Here is a 15,899-nt window from a genome sequence, read left to right as displayed (position 1 = left end):
TAGATAGGTAGGTAGAGCTTTAGATATACTTTTTCATGGGGTGGTGCTGCGTTATACTCCTACGAGGAGTACGTTGCATCGCGCAGTGTGGTGAAGTGCTGGGTGTCGGATATTCGCTTTTCGCGTACCACGAAGAACCACCAAAAGAATGATTGCAAGTAGGGGGATGGACTGGTGGATGTGTGGAACTGTGGACCCCCTTTTTACGACATGGCACGCTCGCGTATCAGCACATGGCAGCATGTTGTATATATATGTACGGTTGTACTTGTACCTATTTTTGTGATATTACGTATAGGTAGGTATACAAAGATTGCGGAGAATTTTTGTGGTTGGCGCAGGTCGACGTTTGAAGCACACCTATATATTTACGGCACGCTTCAATATTATTCTGTATGTTGGTATGCTCTGTCAAAAGCAGATTTTCTATTAGGTGCCTATGGTACCTACTCGTTGATAGATAGGTATGTAGATAAAATTGTACATTGTTAAGTTAACCAATTGATTAAGTTAACTTAAGCACCTCCGTTTCAAGTTTAGATCCAGTTCAATGAAGAAATAGTTTTTTTTTTTTTTTTAATTTTGGGGTCTTTCATTTCAAGGCTGATTTTGCTCATTTTTCAACCAGAATACGAGGACTCACAAGACTAGTCTACTCTCAAAAAATTGGACTGCTCAAACAGAAAATTGAGAACCCTCCATGGTGGCTGGTCAAGAATTTTTTAAAATTAGTCCAAAAAATATGCATAAATAGATGAAAATTTTAATATTGGAAAGGAGCATTTTGATAACGATCACTTTAGAGAATAATTTCAGTTTGAGGCAACTTAAAACAAGCCACCAGCTATTCACTGATTGCAAGAGAGTTTTTGCATTTGCCTTTTGCTTATTGGCTGCTACTCTTGATGGCATGATTAAAATCTCACCTCCAACATTTTAGACATTTACCATCAATTTGAAAATTGATTTTTCTGAATTTATCATTTCACTTCTTGTTGATAGAAAGAGACCCGATTTCTATGTATAAAATTGAATTCAAAAAATAAATTCATTTCCATTTAAAAATTGTGTGGAAATTTCATGTACCGGCCAACGCAAACAACTGCTGGTTCCTTTTTCAAATTTGGCGCTAAAATATCATTGCTAAGCATAAGCATTATAATAAAATCCTAAATCTGCAGGCCATGTTTTAAGCAATTTTTACTAGGTGGCCAAGAGACAGTGGCAATTCCAGGGGGAGGGGCGAAGGGAATTATTGCCCCCACTCGTGAGTAAAAATTTGAAATAAAGCATGCAAAAATGTTTTTTTTTTTCGTTGTTGGGACCCATTTTTTCAAAAAATTTCGCTCTCGCTCTACTCGAGGAGTAATTTTAGCATTGTTTTTATAAAATCATTAGTTACACATCACGAAAGGTTTTCAGAAAATTACCTCTAATTTCGATTTTTCATGCCTAAAAATCCGGTTTTGCCCCCTCCTTGAGATGTAATTTTAAAAGTAGAACTACATCAATTTTAATGAAAGAATTCGGGTTGTCTAATCTCAACATTTTTCAAATTCAATCATAGATTTTTTGAAATTCTAATTTTGCAGAAGAGAACCAAATTGGCCTGAGCGAAGCGAGGGCAAAAGCTTGGAAAAATTCGTACCGTAAACTGGGGTAACATTGAAATCGCGGGGTAACATTGAAGGGTGCGGTTTTTCATCATATTATGCTCCATGGCGGTGGAACTATGAAGTATGGAACAATTCTGACACCGGGAATGGATAGAGTACACTTTGGCGATTATTTTTCCTATTTTATCATTTTCAACTAGTGGTTCCAACACCAGTGAAAAAGCAAGCGAAAAAAAGTGTTGTTTTTATCAATTTTAATTAACATGAAAAGCTTGGTGTCTGGAATTTTGAATTTTCAAAGAACGAGTCAAGTGACATTATAGATGTGTTGGTACATCTCCCGACTATAAATTAGCGCATTTGTTCATGTGCCAAAGTTGTTCCCTGAGGAGTAAAAAATAATATTCAAACTGGGGTAACTTTGAAGTCTATAAAAAATCATGAAATTTTGGTAAAATTGGACGAAAATGCATGAAAATGCTTGTAAACTTGTTAAAAACGATGTGAAAACTTGAAAAACAGCTCTAAAATCATTAAAAAACCATAAAATTGGATCAAATTGGCCAAAATGCATGAAAAACGCCTGAAAACTAGAAAAATTCCAAATTATCATTTTGGAGCACTCTTTCATAAATTCAATTGTGAATATGGATCATTTTGTAAGTACTTGACGCGTATAAAGTGACCAAAAAGTGAATACTCATGTTTTTAATAATTTTTGACCTTGATTGAAGCACATTTCAAGGGGTCTTCAAAGTTACCCCAAACGCTGGGTAACTTTGAAGGGCACTTCTTTTGGCTCTTGCGCTTGACAGGAAAAAGGTAGGCAACTTCTGTAACCGCCAAAACGTAGTGCTGACATAGCTTTATCAAAAGCACCACACACATTTCCCCTACCTCCTCCATTCATACCTCTAAACATAAAAAATACTGAAAAATCCTTCAATGTTACCCCAGTTTACGGTAGTTCAATAAGTAGAACATCATCAATTTTGAAATAAGAACTCGATTTTTCTGATTTCTTAACTTTTTCTAAATTTTATTAATGATTTTTTGGCTCGAGTGAAGCGAGGACAAAAGCGTTTCAAAATTTATAGTTTCAAGAAGTAAAACAGCAATAATTTTAGAGTAAAAAGTCAGTTTTTCCACCAGAGACATTTTTAAAAGTTTGAACAAAAATATGTACTTTCCAAGCACAGTTATGAATAATTTGAGAAACAGAAGATAACAAGTTAGCCCGAGCGAGGCGAGGGCGAAAGCTTTTGAAAAAATAAGAATTTTGATGATAGATTGGTGATTTTGAGCGTAAATCAAAAATTTTCTTGAGCAAATCTTTACATTGGTTTTGAAAGGGAAAAACTTTCGTGGCCAAATCGAATTTACTGGGTGGCCAAAACTTGGTCACTCTCACTGGGTGGCCATTTGGCCAAGCACTTATATAGGTATAATATATCTTAAAAAATGCCCTGTAAATCTGTAATTGGTTTCAATTGAAAATACTAATCGCCGATTGGTTAAAAGTTTTTCATTAAAAAAGTGAGCAAATTACAATTATTTTTACTTTTTTTTTGCAATTCTTTCCATTTTTTGATTTTTTTTAAAGTTCCAAAAAATTTGAGTAAATGTGTTTTCTGACAATTCGAGGTCATCGAGACCGAATCTGGTGTCAACTTGGATCGCCCGTCACTCCTTTGTTAAAAACTGAAAATTTTTCGCAAAACATTGCATTTTCTCGAAAACTACGAAGCAAAACACAATTTGAACATAATTTTCGCGCTCAGCAACCTCATATCATATCAATCAGAAGACTTCACGAAAAACGCAAATTTCAATAATTTTTTTTGATCAATTTTGAGTCAGAAGAAAATGCGGCAGTTTTAGGAGAACAGTGCGCAAGCCAACCCCCCCCCCCCATCTTCCTCCCTCCTCCGTTCGGCCCAAAATTTGACTCGATTCACAAAAAAAAATAGGAAGGTACTTAAAAATGAGGGAAAATCAAAATTTTACCTATGCAATTGACTAGGAAAGCTGAAATTTAGTGTAGGCTCATTATCTTATGTGTCCCATTTTCCGATCCCCTGAGTTGTTTGGAAAAGGGAAGGGATCCATTTTGAGTAATTCCGGAGCCTTCAGCAGATTTTTGAAAGATTAAATCTCCTATTCACTAATTCTTTTACCCAATAACTTTGGAAAGCTAAAATTTACTTCAAGCCTACACCCTTTTTTTGATTTCTAGGCGTTCTGGAGTCAACAACCGCATTTTTTAAATTTAAAGATTTTCAGAAAACCTCATTAAAACATGGTTCGAAATCGCCTCCAATCGATTCAGCATGTTAAATTAATTAGGGTATAAAGTAAATTACAACTAACCTGCTTCTTTGGGTGAAATTTTGTGGAAATGATTTTTAAAAATCTGCTGGAGTCTCCAGAACTTCTCAAAATGGTTTAAACCAGTTTCAAATTGTTGTGAGGAGGGGTTCAAAAACAGAATATATTCCAAATCTTATAGCTTTCTAGGTCAATTTGGTGAAATTTGGATTTTTTTCCTTTCTGGCCTAAATATTATTTTCAAAAATTATTGACCAACAATCGAAAAATTCACTTTAGCTCATAAAATTTTGTTGAAGGATAGGGCTATATTTTTTCATGCTGCTTTTATATTCAGTCTTGTCTAGTTGAAAATTTTTTGCCAATGTCAACAAGACACCCTTTTGATTTTTCTGAGGCGAATAGTACGTAAATATGATATTTCAATAATTATCAACATAGGTATACTTACTTATTTTTGAAAACTTGGGGACATTATTCTCATAAAATTTTTTAGAAATTTTATGATTTGCAAGGCAATTGTGCATAATTTCAATTCATTTCTTATGCGTTGAATAAAACTAACGCGGTAGTTAATTCCTACCTAAAAAATACGCCATCAGGTTAAAATTTGAAGCGTTGAATTTCATTTTTTGGTTTTTAGCAAATTTTCAAAAATGTAGATTTAGCTATTTTTTTTTTATGAAAAAATGAAAATTTGATGAAATTGGATTGGAAAGCTAAAATTTTGTATTTTCGATTTCCCGAATGAATTGTGACGATGAAATGTTTTGGAGCCTCCAACATTTTTTACGTTTCTAGGGAGATAATCTACTACATTATCTCCCGCTCGCTAATCGCTCGGCGGACAAATTAGCGATTCTCTCCCTAAAAAACGTAAAATATTTTATGGATCTGGGGAGATAATGTGATTTTCAACCATTTTGAGTTACTTCCCTCGCTTCGCTCGGGAAATAAACCTCAAAATTCGTTGAAGATCACATTATCTCCCTAGTTGCATAATATACTATTACTAGCTATGGATTTTTAAGAGCTGAAATCAAATGTATGTAGGTAGTAGGTTCCTTTGAAGTTGGATTACCTAACACGTCTTTGTGAATTTTTCGATCAGTTTAAACAGAAATTTTCAAAATCAGGTCCTGGTGGTTTCAATTCAAAATTTTCACTCTTGGATTCAATATTCTCAAAATTGAATAATCACCCAAAAAAATTTGAATATGAGTCCTCAGGACATGACTCAAATAATATAAGCCAAATTTGAATTTTAAAAAATTGTCCAAGAAAACGAAAAATGAAACTCGATTTGATGGTGCACTTTCAAAAATCTCCTGAAGGCTGCAAAACGACTTGAAATGGTTCAAAACCGTTTCCAATCCATCCAGAGGGGGAAGGGAGGGGGTGTTAAAAATTAAAGTAAATATCAAATTTCAGTTTTTCAGATCACTTCGCTGAAATTTAAATTTTTCCCATTTTTGGTTCAAATTTGATTTTCAGATATTCGCCGCCAAAATCCAAAAATTCACTTCAGCACCTGAAATTCTGGCTGTTGAGGTACATTTGAAAAAAATTCCAGTTTTTGGTAATTTTATCACAGACTTATTTTTAGTGAAAAGGACCAAAATCTGCACATCTGCTTTGGGCCTATAGTTTGGCTCATTCCCTCAAAGGCAGTTCAACGAGAAATCAAGCATGAAATACGACCAGCAATGAATGCAATGTTATGGTAAGCTATCTAAACACATTATTTTATACAGAATCTATGGCCATAGAATTTGACCCGCAGATCTATCGACATAGGCATGTACCGGACCAAGTTACCGACACAGCCAGATTCTACGTAACCTAGCTATAGATTTCCAACGGTTTTGTTTAGATTTGGAAAGACCCCGAATACAACATTCACTTGAGCGGAAAAGTGTCACTTCGACGATATCGAAATAAAGCGTAAAATGGTACACAGTAGAAAACATTTTGTCAACGCAGCCACGCAGTATAGTTTAAAGCTACCGCTACCGGTACTAAATACAGACGTAGCACATCGTAGTAAGCCTATCGCGTATCTTGTTTTTCTTTCAACAAAAAACATAACACTAGCCTTCTATAATATACGCTTACATAAACATAAATAAGTACCTAAAGTATAAATATATAAGGCACACAATATACCATACATAGGTACGATTTACAACACCACATCGAGTCGCACTGCACCCGGCGCCTTGTGTAGACAGATACGAGTACATCGCGTCAATCGTCGCGGTTTCCCTTTCTTCGAACAAAAAAATAATAAATGTTCGATCGCATCGTGTTACTTTAACCGCTTGACTAACTGTGACCCACGTTTTCATAAATCACATGTGATGGGATATGCGTCAACTTGCCATCATTTCTCGAGTCTTTCTTTTCAATATCATTCTAAGAATCGATATGGGATGCGATCATTGTTTGGTTGACCAAAGTTTCAAAAATCAAGAGCAACCTACACTGCATATACCCCCGTATATAACATCAGAAATAACTGCACCACCTCTCCCCCCCTGTGATCGGGAGCCCTGCAATTGCGCCAAATGGTTAAAATCATGTACCCGGAATTGCGCCGGGTTTTAAAAAAGGTATACTGGCAATTGCGCCGAGTTGAGAAAAATGTGATATGAACAAAATATGAACGAATCGTTCATCGTTCAGTCGCAGTTATCTGAATTGATAATGAATCACCAACGTATAGAGGTGCATTTTACTATATTCATACATAAAGTACCTACGTATGCACATATTATTTTGTAATTATCTGGTAGAGTACATAAGTACTATGTATGTACATATCCGAAGACTCAGATTTTCCTCTTCACCTATGAGCGTCAATAGACATACGGGAAGGACAAGGAATGTGTGTGAGGCTTTTCATTCGACCTTAAAAACTTACTTCTCACATGCTCATCCAGATATATGTGAGGGGTGAGGGCGCATACAAAAAGGTACCTTATGGCCAAAAAAATTTTTGCCTATGGAGGGTTCTACTTGATTTTTGAAGAATCCCTAGGAAAATTGGGCGAAGAAGAAAAAAATTAATTTTGTGGCCATAAGGTACCTTTTCGTATGCGCCCTCGGTGTATTAGAAATGTGGATTATTTTTTTTTTGACAATCTGTATCTATTGCTGGAGCTGGACTGAATACTTAAAAGTTAGGTACCTAATCATAAGAACGAATTTTTTAACCACACCAGAAAAATTATAAATCTGACAATCCGAAGTCTGAGTATAAGTGTGATGGGAGGATTCGTTCTTTTGACTGGCGCAATTCCCCATACACATATTTTTTTATGTGGCGCAATTCCGGGTATGCCTAATTTATTTACTCGGCGCAATTCCGGGTACTTTTGGCGCAATTGCATGGCAGCCCTGTGATCCTCTGGGACGACTTTTTTTTTGAAGGGGATGTCCTAAGGAACTTTTAAAGCAACTTGCCAAAAAAAAAAAGAAGGTCCTTCCTAACAGAATGGCAGCCATTTTGATCGACAAGGCTGCCGGAATCGCAGTTTTTGCTTTCCAACATATACGAGTAGGACTCCTACAAAAATTTTTGAACTCAACAAAGCTATAGATCGGAAGGGAGTGCAATAAATCATCACCAGCCAAAATTTCAAGTGCCAAAGTGGATTTTTTGACTTTTTTGGTGAATTTTTAGAAATCAAATTTAAGCCAAAAATGAAAAAAAAAAATCAAAATTTTACCAAGTTGACCTAGAAAGCTGAAAGGTCCCTAGGCAGATAAGTACGGTCGAGCGGCCCCCGGGACCTTCAGAGGTGAAACTTATGTGATGTATAGGTATCCCCAAGATAATGGGGTTGCAATTATTCCTATTGTGATATGCTGGAATAACACATAAAAGCAACAGAAGCATAGATTACGAAAAATTGATACTTGACATTGAAGAATATATGCAGTAATTTTACTTTTTAAATAGGCACCAAAAACACACACACACACACACACTCTCTCTCACAATGGTTTGACCAAAATCGTCCAAATCTTGCAGACCTATATTTAGAGTATCTAATGATTTACCTATTAAAATAAAAATACGTTAGTCAACCTAATTATCCTACGTTGATCAAACCCTTTAATTGATCGAGCAACTCGGGCTACTTGATGTCAACTTATACCCTCCTTTCATTTGTTGACAAAGGTGAGGCGTAATATTTACCTAGGAATATCCCGAACTCATGCATCAACACATATTCGGTAGTCATTTATATTACACGACGTAGCCGACCACGACAACGACAACGGTGACGAAGGCTACAGGCTGCCTAGAGGAGGTTAACATGATGGATGATGGAAATTAGTCGCATTCACAAGATAGATTGTTTCAACGATAAGACAACTGCAAGCTTAGGTTTAGGTTACACTGGTCTAACTATAAGAAATGCTACCTGCCTACTTTGGTGTCTATTGACGACATGACTCAATATACATATATAGGCTACAGCAGAGCACTTCGAAACCTTGTATCTTTCCACAGTAGCAGGTAGTTTGTCAATAAAGGTATTTCTGGCGACTACCGTAGGTACGTACGATTCTACCAAATTAATTTCTAGATTTCGCTATATTATGTTAATCCTCTACAAGAATGGTATTTCCGCGTCTAGATTCCGCAGTGTAGATATAAACTTGATATAGAAATTCGTATTTGTACTCGTAGTATGTGTACAAAAACGCACGCGACGTTTCCAAACTACAATACTTATCTACTACCGCGAAACATTATACAGAAAAGAGGGGAAAAAAGAAAAGAAAAAATAGGGACAAATCAAAGAAGAAGCTCACCGTAGGACAGGACTTACACTAGAGAATGGTGGAGGAGGAGGACTGGCGGTACGTTTTATTCGTAATTAAAAGGCGCATCGGTCGCAAACAAGGGTCAGCAATGTCAATAAGACATTCGCGGTGGTAGTGGAGTCGGAGGTGAAGAGAAAATTTGTGAACCCCACAAAAGTAAAGTCGCGTCGAGTGTTTGATTGAAATGTAAACACGCTCGAATTCAGTCGTCAATCTGTTTCGATTTCGTTTTTAGCTTCTCTCATTCATTGAATGTAGTGTACTATGTATGTAGTTGTGGAGTTGATTAAAATGCACTCTTGTTTGAGAGAGCGGTGCGTCTTTGTATAGGTAGATATACATTGTAAATCAGCGTGAGTGGTATATTTAGATATTCGATTAGTTGTCATAATTCGATCGTTTCTGTTGCTTTGCATTTTTCAGTCAGAGAGTTGCAGGATATTTTTTACATAAAGAATTCAAATAATCTTTGATGCCATGAGCTATTAATATAGGTAATCTAATTACAGCCAAAAATGTTATTCTTACCTACTCAACTAATTTGGATTTTGGACCTTCCACAATCTTATTTACCCAATCATTTTTTCAGTCGTTTTACAAACACTCGAAGGTCAGTTGGTACTTGATATTTCAGTGATTTTGACAAAATTTCAAGACCCTCTAAAAAGTTTAGCAAACTTGTACGAGAATTTTTCCAATTTTTTGAAATTCGAGGCCTCATTGAAGAGTTGAAGGTTTTGCATAAAAAACAAGATTTAAAACTCAAAATCAGTATCAGCCCAAACGACAAATATCAGGAATTATTCAATCTTGAAATCCAAGATTTTTTGGGGGAGGGGGTAAGGGACTAGAATTTAAAAAAATAAAAATCAAATTTGACATCAGCACCATCAAAAATAGAACAATCTAGATCTGTATCATCACAATTATTCGTTTGAGGCAAAGGGGGGAGAAAAGTCGATGCAAACAGGACTTTCTTAAAAATTAAAATAATTGTAAGCTTTCTACTATTTTTTTTAAATTGATTTTCATGCCTTCTTTTTTTTGGTGTCTTCAACACATTTTGATGAAATTTTCGCCTGGTAATAATTTTCACCTTACATAGGTGGTTACGGCAACATTCCAAACGTGTGACTTCAAAAATAAATTTCTTACCAAATTGTAAATTTTAGAAAATTGAAAAAAAAACTTACGTCTTTCAAACTGAAACTGCTGGAATTTCACGATAATCACTTCAAACAGTCGATAGGATGCCCTATAAGCACAGACCAAAGTTGTAAGTTCTAAAGTTTATTTTTGGCCATTTCAGAGTATCTAATTTGAAGTTTCTGGGGACAGTTGAAAAGTCGGTGGAAGTTCTAAAATGGATTCTGGAAGTTTTTTCATACAACTACTTACATTTTATCGAATAGAAAACTTCTTTTTTTCATCAAACTTCCAAAAAAGTCTTATTTTTGGTCAAAATTGCCAAAAAATCCTATTTTTAATCAAAATTGCCAAGAAAAATCAGCTGTTTGTTGTCAATCTTTATTTTATTTTATTATTTTTTTAAAATCAAAATCACCGTATAAAGTCTTGTTGCAAAAATTTTTTAAAAAATTTCCTTCATTTTTTTGAAAATTGAAAAAATTAAAAATGTGAGAAGAGTGTCAAAAAAATATCTTTCATTTAAAAAGAAAATGAAGCAACGTCTGACACCCAAAAAGGATGCCAAATTCAGGCCATTGAGTCTTAATGAAGAAGGCACTGGCACCCGAATTGAACACCAGATTCAGACTCGGCGACCTCGAATTAGTCGGAAACCATATTTTACTCGATTTCTTTGGAAATCAGAAACTTCCCAAAAATGCAAAGGGGTTAGATCATGTATTTTTTTGGGTAAAAAAACTTTTGGTCTCGAATCGAGCTGGAAATTGGCCTATATGAGGGTTTTTTTGGGACAGCGAATTCATTTCCGGTGTCAGATTGTTCCAACGATGCTTCCTTTTACTGGAAATGTGCCATTTTTTAGGCTCAAACAATCTGTGTAAATTTAAAATCCTTTGTAAGTTGGTACACCTTATACTGGAGTAGTCGATGGCACACTGTGTCAAAAGCTGCTGTGAGGTCGACAAACACTGCTCCAGTGACTTTCTTCTTTTCAAAGCCATCTTCCATGCGCTGTGTTAAGTGTAATATCTGGCCAGTGCATGATTTTCCGGGTCTAAATCCAGCCTGCTGTCTGATTAGCCCCTCATCTATGCAGTCAGCCATGCGATTTAAAATGACTCTTTCAAAAATCTTGTATAGATGACATAACAGGGAGATAGGCCTGTAACTCTTTGGGTCATTTGCATCTTTAATTGCCTGGCTTCTGTAATGCAATAACATGTGCCTGTCGCCATAGTCTTGGCATTTTTGAGGTTTCTATACAGGCATTAAACATTTTTTGGATCCAATTTATTGCCTTTGGTCCAAAGTGTTTGATCTGTTCAGTGTACATGTTATCCACACCAGCAGCCTTCCTATTTTTGGTATGATTGCGGACTTCACTTCTTTGTTAGTAATTGGTGTGGCAAAGTTATTCACTTCCCCATCCATGCATCTTACCACTTTTGTTCGGATGCTTTTGCTGTCAGTCTTGCCATTCAGGAGTAGTTGATGGGCTACTTGGTTAGCTGTAACCTGTGTGAAATTACTCTGTTGAGTTTTGCCTCAATCGAGTCTCTTCAACAGTTTCCAGGCTCGTCGGCTATCTTTGCAGAAATCCAGATTTTCTACTAATTCCTGTCATTTTTTCTGTCTGGATTCTGCTATATCACTTGCCAATTAATTTCCCAGTTCAATGGTTTCCTCACTGAAGGGGTTTTCATTGAATTTTTTAACATAAGGTGCACCGGGGGAAGTCAGAATTCGGGGTAAGTTAGAAAACTTGCTCTAGCGCCTAGAGGTTTATATCTGGCGAAGTGCCACTAAAGGTGACTTGAGGGTACTACCCCTACTTCATCACTGCATAAAAATTTTCGCGATTCCGTTTCATTTTAGACGTCTTTGGTTCAATTGTATTTTGTTGTTGTTTTGAACTTGTTTTGAATTTGGTCTAAAATACAGACTTTCTATTTCTTAGTTTTTCGCATATAGCGGACGAACCGTGCGTCCTAGTGAAAATCGGATGAGAGTAATCTCAAAGAAAATTAAATTCTCTACAATTTTGTTTCTATGCAATTTTTCTAGGACGCTCCGTTTGTGATCTACGCCTCTGCAAAGTTTAGCCTGTTCTGACTTCGTCAGAACAGTTTATATTTTATTCCACTGAGCGAAAGCTACTGTGTCAATCGCGCTCAAATTTTCATAATAGGTTAAGAACCCTTATAGGAACCTACATAATAAATTTGATCCATATTGGTTCATTAGAAGGGGAGTAACAGCTGGTCAAAGTTGAAATTGCGAAAAATCATTCTGACTTGCCCTGGTGCACCTTACTCCTTGTATTGTGTCATGAGGTGCAGCTCCATTCCAGAGATATACTCCTTTCTTGCTCCCCTTGGAATATGATCTTTTGAGGCTTTCTTAACAATTTCATTGAAGAGTTCGTAATTTTCTGGTATTGGCAGTAGGTCATCTATCTTTTCTTCAATTGCCTGTTTAAAAGATTCCCAATTGGCCTTTTTGAAATTGAATCTTGGAGGTAGGTCTTCACATTTAATTGGGCTGATGACCGCCTTAATTTCGCATATGATTGGCCTGTGTTAGGTTTGGGGAATTGGAACTGCTACTCGTTTGTGACATAGACTTGAGATTCGCTCCGAAACAAAAATGTTATCTGGGTTATATCCGCGTTTCCATCTTCCACTATTGAAGGATGCTGGCAGTTTTGCATCAAAGACCAAGCTCACTGAAGCAGCGTTTTACGACACAAATGAGCACCAGATTCGGATTCGGCGATCTCAAATTAGTAGAAAACGACATTGTACCTACTCGATTTTTTTGGAAATCAAAAAAATCCAAAAAATGCAAAGGATTTTGTTCATGTATTTTTTTTTTAGACAAAATAACTGTTTTTCGCCAATTGCCTCAAAATTTGAGCTAGAGGGGGTTTTTAGGATGGTGATTTAATTTCTGGCATTAAATTTCCACCAGAGCACTTCTTTCTTCCAGAAATCGCTCATATTCTGAATGAAAATTGAATAACATACTTACCTAAAAAGCAAATTTTGTTATCAAAAATGATGATTTTAGACTAATTTGTGGTCACTGAGTCCGAACCTGGTGTCCAAATTGAGCTTTGCTGGCGTTTTTTTCGAAAAAGACGTCGGATCTCAGAGAAGGAGATGCCGGTGTCCAAATTAAACCCCAGATTTGCATTTGGTGACTTTAAATTAGTGAGTTTACTTTTTTAAAATTTAAATCAAAAAAATCCAAAAAATGCAAAAGGGTTAGTTCATGCATTCTTTTGGGCAAAAAAACTTTTGGTTGCCAACCGAGCTGAAAATTTAGATGGGTAGGGGGTCTTTGGGATGGCGAATAGCGCACCATCCTCTCGAAAACAGCCTTTTTTACCTCAAAAATGACCTGAAAAAAAGTTGTCGAATTTCGCCACTCTGATGAGGTTTTCTGACTAATTTGAGGTCGCTGATTACGAATATGACGTCAAGATTGAGGCTGGCTTGTTTGATTCCGAGATAAGTGTCAGTTTTCTATTAAGGAGGGGTGAGGGCTCCAAACGGACAGCAGATTCGGACTAGGCGACCACGATTTAGTCAAAAACGTCATTTTACTCGATTTTTTTGGAATTCAAAAAAATCTCAAAAAAATCCAAAAAATGCAAAGGGGTTAGTTCATGCATTTTTTTGGGCAAAAAAACTTTTGGTCGCCAATCGAACTGAAAATTTGGGTAGGGGGGTTTTTTGGGACGACGAATTCATTTCCAGTGTCAGATTTTCCCTACAACGCTTTCTTGTATTGAAAATTTTACATTTTTTCGACTCAAAACAAGATAAAAAAAAAGTTGTGAAATTTTGCATTTCTAATGACGTTTTCTGACTAATTTTAGGTCGCAGAAACCGAAATTGACGTTCGTTTTGCGGTCGGCCTCTTCTTATGGGAAATAGGAGAATTTTTTCACTAAAGCAACGTCCCACGACACAAATGGACACCAGATTCGGACTCGGTGACCTCGAATTAGTCACAAACGACATTTTACTCGATTTTTCTGGAAATAAAAAAAAAATCCAAAAAATGAAAATGGGTTAAAACAATGCGTTTCTCCTCAAAAAATAAACTTTCGAAATATGACCCAAAGCGCATGGAATTTTCGGCCATGGGTTTTTTTTAGGACAGAAAATTCATTTCTGGTGTCTGATTTCCGCCACGACGCTTCCATCTTCCAAAAATCATTCATTTTTTAACTGAAAATTGAGCCAAAAATTGTTTCCTAAGAGCAAGTTTTTGATAACCATTCCTGACTACTTCATGGTCACTGAGTCCGCCGAATCTGGTGTCCAAATTGAGCATTGCTGCGTTGTTTTCGAGAAAGACGTCGGATCTCAATGGAGGAGATGCCAGTGTCCAAATTCACCTCCAGATTTGGACTCAGCGACCTCGAATTAGTCGAGACCACATTTTACTCAATTTTTTCAGAAATCATAGACCCCAAAAAAAAACTTTTTTTTCGCCAATCACGTCAAAATTTGGGCTCAAGGGGTTTTTCATAAACTGGGGACCAGTGACTACTTTTTTGAGCATCCAACACGTCTTATAAAGGAACCTTATTACGCGATAATATGTCTATTAGGAGGTATGTATGACGTATACTCAGTAGGTTGTATAATACTTACTTATGTTTAATTTGACAAATGGTACAGGTCTAGTCTACCCATCTATACGATGATGAGGTCTCCAGAGAAGAGGGTATGTGGAGGATCTGTACGTCAATGTTGTATACTATAGTACATAAGTTCGCTTCACATATGAACTACTGTACAGCATGTAGTTTGTAATATGTGTAGTAAGTGTATCTATATCTACTCTACAGATACATACCCTACCCATTGATGTGAGCTGGTGTTTGGTGTTTGATGTATGTTACCTTTACTACACCACACATATAAATAAGCACAGAGGCTATTAGGGAGCAGCGTCTGGTATAGAAGGAAAAGATGTACGGTAGCTTGTGTCGTGTACCTTACAATACACACAGACACACCAACACGGAAGTAAATTACCGAGTGACGAGGCTTTCGCATTAAGTTGGCCGCGCCGATGCTTTCTTTGTCGCCGTCTGTTCAGTAGCTTAACACTACCGCGTATTCGTTTCATCGTCTGTGCATACATACGAGTATAAGTCGTCCCTAAGTAAATAAAACAGTAGACCAGCAGACCAAAGATTATACCTATAATTATAAGAACGAGAGAGAGAAAGAGAGAACATTATTCTATTTTTACTTCGATGATGGACCCTCCAAATTTTTTCTATTTTGGGAGCATCAGCAGAAAAAATTTCAAGATCTATTTGTAGGATGAAAAAGGTCTCCATTTTGGACCTCAGGGTCTCTCCATAAGACATGAGATCGAGGATTATTCAATTTTCATCATTTAGATCTCAAAAACTCAGACTAATTGTCATGATTGGTCAGTTTCAGGCATATAGCAGGTCAGCAAATCTCCACAACAACCATATAAGAATCTTACCTAAGGCTCTACCCCAACACCAAACTCCTTCAGCCTGTGAAAACACACACCCCCAACAGCAAATAGATAGATGAGTTACTCACCACTCGCACATAAATGCGCATCTCATCGTAAATTAAGGTAAACACACACGTACAGTGAACTACTCGTAGAAGCTGCCTAATGCGAATCATGAGGTTATTTAAGTGTAAGTAACGACCGGTATTATTATACCCAAGAGCAACCCTTTTCTCTGTTCGAGGAGAGAGAGAAGCTACGAAAGCGCCAAATAGAAGGGTATAATATCGCGTTAGGAATAAAAGCCTTTAATTTGCCAAATCTGATGCACTCCCTCGCGCTGGCTGCGCCGCACTCTGCGCCCTCCCCAACGTAAATATAAGCCGTGGTAATTTAAAGCGAGCGTAATTATATTACCCGCGAATAATAGCTCCAACGAAGCGAATTCAC

The sequence above is a fragment of the Planococcus citri genome, chromosome 4 (assembly GCF_950023065.1).
Source record: "Planococcus citri chromosome 4, ihPlaCitr1.1, whole genome shotgun sequence".
Lineage (NCBI taxonomy): Eukaryota > Metazoa > Arthropoda > Insecta > Hemiptera > Pseudococcidae > Planococcus > Planococcus citri.
The sequence above is the reverse complement of the archived record's forward strand: the minus strand, read 5'-3'. Positions refer to the sequence as shown.